Genomic DNA, 13995 nt, shown 5'->3' on the forward strand with positions numbered 1-13995 from the left:
CTATAAACAAGGAATCATATCCCTTCCTTTTCCTGCTGAAAATCACTGACCAGGGCATGGAAAAATCCCAAACCCAGCACCTCTGCCTTTTTTTTTAATCAGTCCTGCTGGCGTCTTGGCAGACCAATTTGGAAACCATGATTAATCCCCTGGTAAACAGAAAATAGGCTCTGGAGCCAGGAGAAGCCAAACCTGAGTCACTCTCTGGAGACTCTACCCTCAGCCAATCTAACTCTACCACCTCCTCCTCCAGGAGCTGGCGATTTTCAGCAAACAGAAAGGCCTTTCTGTGGTGACAGAGGAGCCCAGTGAAGCAGAGACTAAAATGTCACTGTAAGTGACTGACCACAAGCTGGTGTAACCCACATACATGCAGGGGTTACCATGTCCTAGATTATTCAAATGAAATTGGCTAGACCCCCAGGCTACATGAAATGGAAAACTCAATATCCTTCGCAATTTCTCCAGGGACTCAGGGGAAGGAGGACAATGTACCTAGATTTTTCTTTGTCACTTACGGCTCTAACTTAGTTTGGTCTGTGATCATCTTGCCAGTGCATGAAAGCTACCCTTGCTGTTGTCCCTTGTTGGACGTAGCCCTGCTCTCTGCACTTACTTTATGTACTTCCCCAAATACCACTGACTCAAGACTCTGGGTGTTAACTACTTTTATGGAAGAGTCAAGGCAATGGAGAAAATTTACATGGAAGCACCAAATATGAGAAGATGTGGTACATATATACAATGGAATGTTACTCAGCCATTAAAAAGGGTGAAATAATGACATTTGCAGCAATGTGGATGGACCTGGAGATTATCATACTAAGTGAGGTAAGTCAGATAGAGACAAATATCATATGATATCACTTATATGTGGAAACTAAAAAAATGATACAGGGACTTCCCTGGTGGTCCAGTGGTTAATACTTCACACTTCCACTGCAGAGGGCGCAGGTTTGATCTCTGGTCCAGGAACTAAGATTCCACATGCCGTGTGGCGTGACCAAAAATAAATAAATAAATAAATAAATAAATAAATAAATAAATAAATAATAAAACAACTTATTTACAAAGAAAAAAAAAGGAAAAATTAAATATCCCTGTTCTTAAAAGCCCTTCCTCCATCCTGGCCCCAGAAATTTCTTACCCATTGTCCTTTCCTCAAGCACTGGCCTCCTCTGGCTATGCCCTCCCCTCTTTCTCCAGCTAAGCCCCTCTCCCAAATTCCTGCCACTTTATTATGTAAATGTTGCTTTGATTGCCCTGTTTCCTTGCAAATGGTATCCTCACCTTATACTCCCAAAATATTTTCCTAAACAAACACACCCCTTTTCCTAAGGGGAACTCTATGCCAGGTGTTCATATACTACATTTACACACACCTACACACATAGATGAGCACACTCGTGCACACACACACACACCTATGACTGTCAGAAAACAGTTGCACAGACAGAGCTGTAAGTTCTCAGGAGCTGTGTCCATAGGACTGGAATAGAAAAATTGGAGAGAATGGGAGGATTTTCAAGTTGTGGGTTTTTTGGTTGTTTTTTTTTTAACATATGAGTACTGCTTCTCCCTCACTTTTCTAGGGTACAGTGTTCACTAGAAGTATTAAAGATTCTCACTGCTGTTTAACTGTCTGAAACCAGGTGGCACCAAGAAGCCCAGCTTCTATTCCTCAGGACACATCCATGGTGCTTCTGGTATCTCAGGTGATCCCTCTCTCCCCATGGGTTTCACAGGCTGCTTCAGCCTCTACACTCTGGTTCATTCTCTCTGCACCGCACACCACCACACACACCCTTTGCCACCTAGAATGCTCTGAATCAGATCTATTCTTCAAAGTTTTTTTTGTATGAAGTCACCCAGATTGTGGCATTTGATTTTATTCTTTTCTTCTCCTTACTCATTTCATTTACGTAGACATTTCCTCCCTAATAGAGACGTAAATTCTCTTGAGTGCAAGGACTGTGTCTGGCCCTTTCTTTGTGTTCCCCACATTGACTAGCACAGTTCAAGACATGTGATAGATGTTCAGCAACTGCCTACTGGGTGGAATTAAACAGATCACAGGACCTCTGAACCCCAGTGTAATAATCCATAGCATAATTAACCACACACACTAATACACCCTCTTGAGGGCAGCTAAGAAAACTTGGATCCCTGGAAATGATGTCATACAGCAGATTTGGGTAGTTTCTAATCTCAAATCCAATATCTACCTTTTTTGTAACCTTGGGCCAGTCATTTAACTTTTCTAAACATCATTTTTTAAATCTGTAAAATAAGAAAAATAAAAATACCTACCCTGCTCAGCTCACATAGCAGTTGTAAGGATTAAATGGGAATATATACATATGAAAGTGATCTGAGAAGCACTGTGCAGAAGACAAATAAATTATTATAACTATTAAGATGTTCCAGATATCTTAAAAAGAGCTTGAATATTTTAGCAAGTAGCATAGATTATCGATTAAAAGTCTTCTCATATTTATTATGAAGCATTTTCCTATAAATAAACGCCACTATTATTTTCCAAGAACATTTTCTTATCCATAAAGGAAGATGTATGACAGCTCTGTAACCTATGCAAATCTTAGCTATAAGCAAAATGTCTCTCATTTTTTCTCTTCTACCCAAGATAATTTGTTTCATTTCCTGCAGGATTAGCTATCATAGGAAAATCAAGGTATATAAAAGCCATCTTTGACGCTAATATTATGAAAATTATTACACTTTAACACTCAATGGTAAACTATGTTAGGAAAATGCTTTTAGATGTGGCAACTTTTACTTAACACAAAAGACTATTTTTAGAGTTGTTAAATAATAACAAGCGTATTTTTTTATTATAAGAATCGAATGAATTTTTAGGTACTTTAGCCTATAATTCTTCTTTATTTCAGTGTATATTAGTTTCCTGTGGCTGCTGTAACAAATTACCACAAACTTGAGAACTTAAAACAACAGTTGCAGAGAACAGATGTTTGAAATCAGTTTCACTGGGCTGAAATCAAGGTATCAGCCAGGCCACACTGCACTCCTTCCACGGGTTCTGAGAGAGAATCCATTCCTTGCCTCTTCCAGCTTCTGTGTAGTTGTCAGCACTCCCTGGCTCAAGGCTGCATCACTTGAATCTCCGCCTCGTGGTCATGTTTCTCCTCTTCTGGGTTCCAGGGATTAGAACATGAATAGCTTTGGGTGCTGTTTTCGGCCTACCACCTAGTAGTTCTCAATCATTTATCAGAATCACCTGGGAGGTTTGTTAAAACACAGAGTGTTGGCGCCCACTCCCAGAGTTTCTGATTCAGTAAGTCTGGAGTGGGGTCCAAGATTTTGAACTATTAGCAAATGCCCAGGTGATACTGGTCCTGCTGGTCCCAAGCTCACACTTTAAGAACCACTCACTTACGTTATCCAATGCCTTAAAAATTACATTCATGTCAATTTTCCCACCTCGAGATTTTTATCAACTTTTTATATGTCTTTTGTGCATGTTCTAACATCAGACGTGTTGACAGAAACAGTGCAACTGACACTTTTTTCTCCTGTAGATTCTGCCGTGCTTTCTTCTCCGTATTAGAGCTCTGCAGTTAGACCTTTCTAGAGATCAAAATGTTTCTTCTGTGGACTCGTTTGATGCTCCCGTTGGTTTCAGCAAGAGAGAGTATAGGGTTTATTAGTGCATATTCCTTAGCCTGGCATTCAAGGGCCTCCAAAATATGACTTTAAATCATGCCTACAGTTCACAGCCAGATTCTTTGCAGCTCCCCAAACACCCTCTGAACATTTCTCCCAAGTAGACTTCCACACTCTGTGGTTCCTGCCTTTCTGGCAGTTTCATTATATGAGTTTATATGGTTGCCTACTCTGCTTCAAGTCAGATTCTGTCTCTTGTAGTCAAGAGTCCCGACTGATAACCTATGTGAAGGATATGACTCATAATCCTTTAGTAACTCTTGTAAGAAAAGTGGCACCTCCGTTGTCCTGATGAGAATTTCTAACCCCTGTGTATATTAGACCATGCACTGTCCTTGAAGATACTGGGTATAATGGAAAATTATATATAACTCATTGTTATGAACCCAAGGCAGTAGAAAAATAAAAACAGAAGAACCCAACTCTTTCTCTTCAGGAGAAATTTTCACAGGAATCTTGGTGTGGGAGGCCAATCTTCTTAGTTTTACTTTTGATAGTTCAAAAAGGTAAAGCCCAGAAAGGTCAAATAGCTCAGTTCTCTCATTAAAAATAGCTAATGGAAGGGGAAAGGCATGTAAATAAATTAAAAATAAAATGGATGGGTACAGTGATAGAAGTATATACACAATACGCCAGTAGGGCACAAAGAAGGAGTGGGTATTTCTACCTAGAAACAAGAGAGAGAAAGGACTCGAAAATGACTTTAGGGAGGTGGCAACTGTTTTTTTGTTTTTGTTTTTTAATTTATTTATTTTTGGCTGTGTTGGGTCTTTGTTTCTGTGCGAGGGCTTTCTCTAGTTGCAGCGAGCGGGGGCCACTCTTCATCGCGGTGCGCGGGCCTCTCACTATCGCGGCCTCTCTTGTTGGGAGCACAGGCTCCAGACGCGCAGGCTCAGTAGTTGTGGTGCACGGGCCTAGTTGCTCTGTGGCGTGTGGGATCTTCCCAGACCAGGGCTCGAACCCGTGTCCCCTGCATTGGCAGGCAGATTCTCAACCACTGCGCCACCAGGGAAGGCCAGGTGGCAACTCTTGAACCCAATTCCTTGGGACAAAGACTGCCTTACAATGTCAGCTCTTTCTAGTCTTTTACTCATTCGCATAAAAATCATACATCCTTAGGTCAACAAGTATTTATAAGATACCTATATATATGAGGTGCAAGTTAAATAAGGTAAGGATTCTTTTCTCAAGAAGCTCACAGAATGACACAAAAGAACCCCTCAACTTTTAAAGTACAACATGGTTAGAAGATAAAATGATATGCTGCCTAGGATATTTTTCCAAAAAAAAAAAAAGTGGGGAACAGGATGTGGGTGGAGGAATAGATGAAACAAGGCTTGCCATGGGATAGAAATGGTTGAAATTAGGTATGATTGCTTTGCAACGTGATGACTTGGCTAGGCTGAGCTACATTTCCCAGAATTCTATTCCCTCTCTGTTTCTGGTTAGGGTGGGCGATAAGAGACATTCTTGTTTGGAATTTGGGGGCTGCAAGTAAAGCTGCAGCCATTTTTATAACCATGCATATTGTCTTTATCTGTTGGTTCACCACGTTGGCATGAGACAGCGGACAGGCCTGAAACTGCTGCATCTACTTCTGGAACTTCCTTCAGCCTCTCCAACTCCACAGCAAGGTGCGTGTGCCTAGCTCTGTGATGAAGGGCCATGACTTCTGTAGGACAACCACAAACCAGGGTCTAAGGCAAGATGAGTTTCAGTCTGTCCTCGAAGTTGCCAACTCCAGCATGTTCTTCTTGTCTCCCACTTTATACTCGTCTTCCCCTCCTGACTGCCTGCCCTGTGCACTTCAAATTCCAGCAATCGATTCAAGGGCAACAGCCTTACAGCGACTGTTAAACCAAGTTCCACAAAGGCACAATTGTATATGTACAAGCATACACACATATATGTATATTTAGACACACACACACATATTCACACATGTCCTAGTAGTTCCACTTAACTTTTTGAACACTGACTGATACAGTGGGTGATGGGTACATTGTACTCTTTATATTATTTTCAATTTTTTGGATATGTTTGAAATGTTTTCCATTAGTACTTTATCTTAAATTCACTATGGAAGAGTTTGGCAATAGAGTCTGTATAAGATGCTACGGAATCACCTGAGGGGGGCCATCTCCAGCAATATGAGGGAGGAGCAGAAGTTTCCTCCTCATAGCCAATCTCTCCCTTTGCTTCCCCAGTTCCCTTTTGTGATCCTTCCTCCTAAATGCAGGTCAGTTTAATCCTTTTAATCCTTCTTCCTAAGCATCCGCCCCCAAATTTCAACCAGGCTATGGCATAATTCTTAATTCTCTATAAATATATCTGTCCTGTTTCTGGATTTCCAAACTCTTGTTTCCACCTACATGTTAGATGTCTCCTTATTCATGGACAACCAACATCTAAACAGTAACATTACTTTTCAAAACTAAAAGCTAATCCTTCCAACTTCCAATTTCTCTTGGTCATTCATTCCTCGTCCCTGAGCACAAAATCCAGGGTTATCTTTGACACCACCTCTCTTCCACCCAATCTTTGGCCCTATCCTGTCAATTTACTTCCACAGATGTGCATTCTAGGGCATCACAAAAGTTTCTCTTCTCTTTATTATCTTATCCATCTGGTCATTCTTGTATTCATTCCATAATGGTTTTCCAAGCATCTATTAATATAGAAAATCTTGAGATGGATTGAAGGAAGAAATACGTCCTTATCCTTTATCATTGCTTAAAAGCTTACAGCCTCCCCCATTACTTACAGAATAAAACCCATGCTGTTAGTCTTTAAGGTCATCTAAAATCTGGCCCTGTCTGTGGGAGATGTGACTGCTGCTGGGGTGATGAAACTTTCAAAGAGGCTTTGGGGAAGGACTGTTTCCAGAGCAAGAGCCTCCTTAGAAGTCAGAAGTCAGGCGAGGAGAATCTCTGTTTTCCCGCACCTTTCTTTCTTTTTTTTAAAAAATAAATTTATTTATTTATTTATTTTTATTTTTGGCTGTGTTGGGTCTTCATTGCTGCACACGAGCTGTCTCTAGTTGCGGCAAGTGGGGGGTTCGTTGCAGTGCATGGGCTTCTCATTGCAGTGGCTTCTCTTGTTGCAGAGCATGGGCTGTAGGTGCGCAGGCTTCAGTAGTTGTGGCACGCGGGCTTCAGTAGTTGCGGCTCATGGTCTTAGTTGCTCCACGGCATGTGGAATCTTCCTGGCCCAGGGCTCGAACCCATGTCCCCTGCATTGGCAGGCGGGTTCTTAACCACTGCGCCACCAAGGAAGCCCCTTCCAGCGCCATTCTGCATCTGGCTGGGAGTTAAGAGAACACAGCTTTTAATTTCTTCCTATGTTAAAAAAACAAAACAAAACAAACAAAAACCTGTGATTATACAAATGATATATGTTCTTTTTTTTTTTCTAATTTTAAAACTACAAAGAAGCAAAAAGAATAAAATAACAATGACCTCTAATACCACCACCCAGGAACACCTAACCACTTTTCATATTTTGGTGTGCCTTCTTAAAGAATATTTTAGTTTTAATTTATTAACTTTGGATAACACTGTACATACTGTTTTCTAATCTTCATATTTCATTTAACAATATATTGTGAGCAACCTTCCATGTCAATAAATAAATTTCTGCATCTATCATTTTTGAAGGCAGCGTGCTATTCTCTTGTATGGATATAACAATTTATGTACACACTTCCCTTTTTTGGGATGTTTAGGTTATTTCTAATCTTTCTCTACAACAAAAAACTTTGCAATAAATATCCTTATAGATGTATCTTTTTCTGCATCCTCATTGTTCCCTTAGAACAAACTCCCAAAAGTAAAATTCCTGAGTCAAAGGGAGTGTATATTTTTAAGGGTTTTGATATAAGACCATATATTTTTCTGAGGATCATTTGGAAAACGTGTTTAGGATTTCAGCAACATGCCAATGGTATAAGGAGTCTAAATGTGTCAGAACTACACTTAAAGTTGCCCTTAATCACCCACCTTCTGAGGATATTAGAACTCTGGGGTGCTAGTAGGTTAATTACTTCTTTAGTACAGTATATATTAACCTGATAGTTTGAAAGACAACAGTTTAATTTGTATGTAGAGAATGTACATTATAAGAATTTTATTCATCATTTTATAGTGTTATTTAATTTGCTCCAGGGTTTGTTTCTTTGGATAGACATTTGGGTTGCTACTGTTATTTTTCAATATAGACATTTTCTGTTTTAGCACAAGACAGTAATGAGTTTGTTAATGAGATGGCATAACAGAAAACTTCCACTCTACCCTTCTATAACAACAGAACTCAGTCACCCAACTAAGAGCTATGCTTCCCACTTTTCTTGCAGCTAGGTGTGGCCATGTGACAAGTTTCTGGCCAATGATAAGTAAGCTGAAGGGATGTACGCCCTCCCCTCTACCCTTCTCAACTTCCCACTGGTTGGAATGCAGATATGGCAGTAGCTGCTGCAGGAGCAGTCATATTAGACCACTAGATGGAAACTTCACGTTGAGGCTGGCGGAGCAACTAGATAGAAAAACCTAGTCCCTTGCACCATGAAACTGCCAAGTCTGCCGTAGTCTACTTAAGCTTGACTATTCTGTGAGAAAGAAAGAAAGCAACTTCTATCTTATTTAAGACTGTTATTTTGACCTTTGTTTCAGGAGCTAACACAGAGGGAAGATTTGGGGAGCTTGGCCATTTATTTTCACTGGCCACTAAAAATAGTCCCAGTGGCAGATTAAAATTGTAACAGAGACTTTTTTAGGTTAAAGGACAAAGAATATGTTGACAGTCAAGTAAATCGAAGCCAAGATATGTTACCATAGAAATATGTGCAAACTCTTTCAACATCTAATGAGCTTTTTCTTTGAGTCAAAAATCCAGTTATGTAAAAGGAATGATTTGGCTTATTGTCTTTTTGGCTTGCTTCCACACTATATAAAAAGTTAGACTCAATGACTTTGCTTTAATTCTATTTTTATTTAATCTTTGTGATTATATAGATTTCTTCCTTGATGTTCAGGGATTTTATAAAGATGAAAAAAAAAGGTGAATAAAGCTTCAAATTATAAAAATTAACTCCATGTAAATTGCATATAAATATATGCAAACACCACTGTTTTATAAATTATAACTGTACTTACATATTACCTTTCTAAAATGATCTAGATACCACTAACTAAACAATAAAATTTACATTACCTAGTAAATACATGAAGCTGATTATTTCTATATCCACCTTAGAGGTAAGGAACATGAGAAGAAAGAAGCAATTATGTCACAGACGGGTTTCGTGAAGACCCAAGAGACTTACTGTAAGTCTTATACTGTGTATGCGTGTGTGTGTGTGTGTGTATCCATATACACATCTCCAGTATCCATTTCTTTCTAATGAGTAGCACCCAGATTTCCTCTTGTGGAAAAGCTCACTGAGCAGTGACCATCCTATAAATCCAGATGCATACCTCCATGGAAGTTGAGAAGACCAGATCCTTCCCGGCCCCTCCACTCACCCCAGCCAAGGGGCAGGCACATGAAGAATCAGCCGGGCAGTTGCTTTCCCATGGGCTTTTGAAACTTGAGTGACACAAGGAAACAGCAATGGCTCTGACCACAGGAAGTTTTCCAGAGTGCCCAGCCTGTTTCCAAGCCCTGCTCTGCAATACCACATCAGTTCTGAGCACACCATCAGCACCACCAAACCCTTTGCTCCAATAAATATGCTTTAGCTTCACTTGGCCAGGTCAGTTTTTGTTGGCAGCAGCCAAAGGACTCTCACTGCCACAAAATCTCCTACCACCATATGACCTAACCTCTCTTTCCCTAGTGAATAATCTTTGTTTAAAACCTAAATGGACAAAGCAAATATAAAATCATGTTTCAAAGTTTTACAAGGTATAAACATAGTTTTTTGTTGGCTACAACTTGAGAATTCAGCATATGGCTTTTAGTGTTCTCCCTTTTCATTCTAAGATGTAAATTTTTTCTATCTGAAAATTTAACCATACACTTCAAAACTTAGGTAATTTTTTAATATCCTTGAATTATTCCTTTTTTTATATACTAATTTACATCTTGTGAATTAATCTGTTCCTTAAAAATAATTAGTAAATACCATGATACAGCTTCTGTCTCATATTTTATCTTTTCCACACGGAGAACCATAAACTAAGTTGGTAGCCAACTTAGTTGTTAAAACCAGTAGCTCATCACTCCTAATGGACACAATTATTTGCCTCTGATTTGCACAACTTTCTATTTTAAGCATCAGCCAAGCAGAAAAGACCGGTTGCTAAGCAACAGCTTTCCTCTCAAGGACCAGAAATAGAATATATAGAAGGCTAATTTATAAAGTATTGTATACATATGTAATATATAAAATTAAAGAGAAACCCAGCCCCACAGTCTGGCTGTTCACCCAGAATGTTTGTCATGAATATTGAATTCATAATGACAGTGTGTGAATTCTGAATACATTTGATCCATGAATTCTAAAGTAACTATATCATCTTGTATCTTCCTCATTACTGAAAAACCAGCAAGTAATATAGAAACCAGAGTTTTGAAGCAGATTTCCTTAGAAGAACTATTGGTGGAATGTACACTTAGGTTTTGTTGAACCAAGTCATTGCTAATGTAGCATTCACGTTTCTGTTGCAGTACTGCTCTCTTGGTTAAAACTACACATTTGATGCCCTGGGAGGACATATCCCAAGCGGTTAGTAGTGACCACCATGGGGAAATGACCGTTTGCTTTTTCCTCTGTATTCTTTACAATGAAAATTAAAATTGCTAGTAGTTGCTGGATGTTTATGAGGTGCTGGACCCTGTTCTAAGCTCACGTGTGTTTAGTCACATTAGCAATTCTCCATTTGGCAGATAAGGAAAGAATCTCAGAGAAGTTGTGTAACTTGCTCAAAGTTATGCATATAGAGAGCAACAGAGAGCTGGGATTTGAACCCAAGCATTGAAGCTCCAGGTCTTCACTACTTCACTAGTTTTCCTTTTATAAGTGTGTTTATAAATATACAAAGAAATAATCCCAGAACCAAATATGCGTTATTATATATTGGGGAGCAGTGTGAAGTGTGAGGAATCTTAGATTTCTAGAAAAATGTAGATTGTATCCACTTCCTTATTTCCTTAGTCTCTGCGCTTAAGTTTCTTCTCCACCATTCTGCTGAAACTGCTTTCAGGAAAGTCTCCAATGAATTACAATTTGCCAAATTTCCTTTCTCAAGGAATATGATATTTGACACTATTGTCTACTTCCTCCTGGACCTTCTCCTTTTTAGCTTCCATGATGTTGCCATTGAAAAGTTTTCTGCTGCTCCTCCCTTTTCTTCATCTGTTCCTTAAATATTGATATCCAATATTCCATACTTACTCCTTTTTCCTTTTAGTACTATAAGAAATTATGAACATGCAATATGAACCAAATCATGCATGCCCATAGCAGACATTGCTATTTGATTTTGGCAGTTTTCTCTGATCCCCGATGCTATCTTAGAATTCTCAAAAATGCTTCAGGCAACAATCAAGTGATCAGAGTTTGCAGGTGAGAAGAAACTTTTTCCCACTCCTGATTTACATACCCATCTTGGAAGAGCTCATCTGTAATCATGACTTTCAATTCCAAAAATCCTGGGGCTTATTCATTAGTGTTTTCAGAACCTTGCATAGTGCCTGCAGAGCATGGTTTAGGTTGGATAAATATTTGAAGCACAGATGTTAAAATGTTTGATGAACTAACAATATCTAAGTATGTCCTGACATGTCTTGGGTGCTTGAATATAATTAAAATTGAAATGTAGTGGTCCTAGAGTATATACAACATAGTTACAATATTACAATGAGGTATGTACATTTTGAGAAATTTTACTTCTGAACAAAACTTACTTTTTATACAAGACTTTATAATTATTTTCAAATAAGTAAACTTAACATCTGCTCAATAATAAGAAACACCCAAGGGAACTGTGGAAGTTTCATTTGGGGTTTGAGGAGTTGGTAGCAAGCTAATCCAGTGGGATATTTTCCTCAAAGTTATAAAATGCAATTCAACGGCCAGTGAGAATAAAATGCACTTTCTGTTTATTCCTAGCCAAGGTTAAAGTAGTAGCATATAATTCTGCACTGTACTTTGTAACCTTTTGAAAGAATTATACATCCTCAATAATCAGGGTTGCAGCCTGATATTTTTTCCGAAAATTAATAAGGTAAATAAATCTCTAAAATGTTTACTACAAAGATGCTTCCAATAAAACATGTTTATAGAAGTAGAATAAAGTGTTGTAAACTTTGAGTCTGATTTTTCTCCTTCCTCATTGTTTCATGTTTAGATTGATCTATAAAGGAGAATTATTATACAACAGGGCAGTATTTTCAACTGAGGTAATATTGCCTAAAATTTATTTATTTATATACCACTTTTACCATTTTTTCTGTATTCTTATAAAAGCACAACAGTACCTAGCATATAGTGCTAAATAAATGTTAGCAGTTATAATTGTATATTATCAAAGATGCTTGGCTTATGTTGAGGATGAGAAGTGTACATTTTTCAAGGCACATTCAATTTCAGGGTGTAACCAGAAAACAGCAGCACAGAGGTGGTGTACAGCCCAGGACAGGAGGGCCAGCTTGTTTATAATGTATCAATTTTCTCATGCAGGTATTGGCAAACTTTTTCTGTACCAGGCCCTTTGGTAAATATTTGGGGCTTTTTGGCCATATGGTTTTTGTTGCAACTACTCAACTTTGCTGTTGCAGTGCAAAAGCAACCACAGATAATACATAAATGAATGGATGTAACCGTGTGCCAGTAAAATTTAAAAAAAAAGTGGTGGTGGGCTTCCCTGGTGGCGCAGTGGTTGAGAATCTGCCTGCCAATGCAGGGGACACGGGTTCGATCCTGGTCTGGGAAGATCCCACATGCCGCGGAACGACTAGGTCCGTGCGCCACAATTGCTGAGCCTGCGCGTCTGGAGCCTGTGCTCCACAACAAGAGGCCGCGATAGTGAGAGGCCCGCGCACCGCGATGAAGAGCGGCCCCCACTTGCCGCAACTAGAGAAAGCCCTCGCACAGAAACGAAGACCCAACACAGCCATAAATAAATAAATAAAATTAAAAAAAAAAAAAGAATTTGGAGATTTGTAACACAAAATTAAAAAAAAAAAAAAAAAAGTGGTGTCCTGGATTTGTCCCAGGGATCATAGTTTGTAGACCCCCTACGCCAGTGGTGTGGTTTTCACGCTCAATTAGTTTTCTTAACTCTGCAAATTCTTTTTTCATTGTTTCATCCTCTGTGAGTGTGTGCGTGTGTGTGTTTGTGTGTGTGTGTGTGTTTGCCATTGCTATGTGTTTCATTTTTATCTCGCTCATCTTTAATGTGGACTGAACTTCAATTTGCTCTGATGCAGGTAAATTCTTCTGGACACTTTCCATCTTATCTGAGATTTGTTTCTCTTCCATTCAGTATGGTTTATAGGCTGCATATTGAGATGGGAGCTACATGCAGCCTTTATTGGAAGACCTGAGCTCTGTGCTTTGATCTGAGATTATGTTAAATATTCTATAACAAAGAGCAATCAAACTAGTTGGGAGTGTATTTTATTTTTGGACAGATTCTCTCAGGCTTTTGTTCATTTTTCCATTCTTCACGAAGCCCTGGAAAATGGTAAAGTCTGGAGTATTAACTCCTCCTGACATTGCCAAGGCACTCCTCTATTTCACTTATCTCCAATTTTTTTTGGGGGGGGGGGCGGTGTTAGCAATAATTTTCTATATTTGTTTGACTCAAAATGTTAATTCAATATTGTTTCTGGTAAGTGGGAATAGGATTAATAGATATTCTCAATCCCTTTTATTTATTTCTTGTTTTTTTAGATGCCTCTTTTCAAAGTTTATGGCATTAAGCTTAGACTCTTTCCTTGAATGGTAACTGAGGACTTTTTTTTCTTCATGCTATTCACATTGCTTGTTTGCTTATTTTGTCTGTTTGTGAGCAGAATAGTATGGTGGTTAAAGATACAAGCTCTGGGTTTAGACTGCTTGGGATCATATCTGAGGCCTACCAATTACTAGTTAAAACCTGTGCTTCAGTTTCTACATCTGTAAAATGGGATAATAATAGTATTTTTTCATAAATGCATTATACTATTGAATGAGATATTATATATAAAGTTCTAAGAATAATGCCTGGCACATATTAAGTACTATTCAAATTGTAAATATTATTGACATATGTTTTTGATTTTTCTTTTCTCAGATATTGGTATAGGTGA

Source organism: Balaenoptera acutorostrata, chromosome 1 (genome assembly GCF_949987535.1).
Source record: "Balaenoptera acutorostrata chromosome 1, mBalAcu1.1, whole genome shotgun sequence".
Taxonomy (NCBI): Eukaryota; Metazoa; Chordata; class Mammalia; order Artiodactyla; family Balaenopteridae; genus Balaenoptera; species Balaenoptera acutorostrata.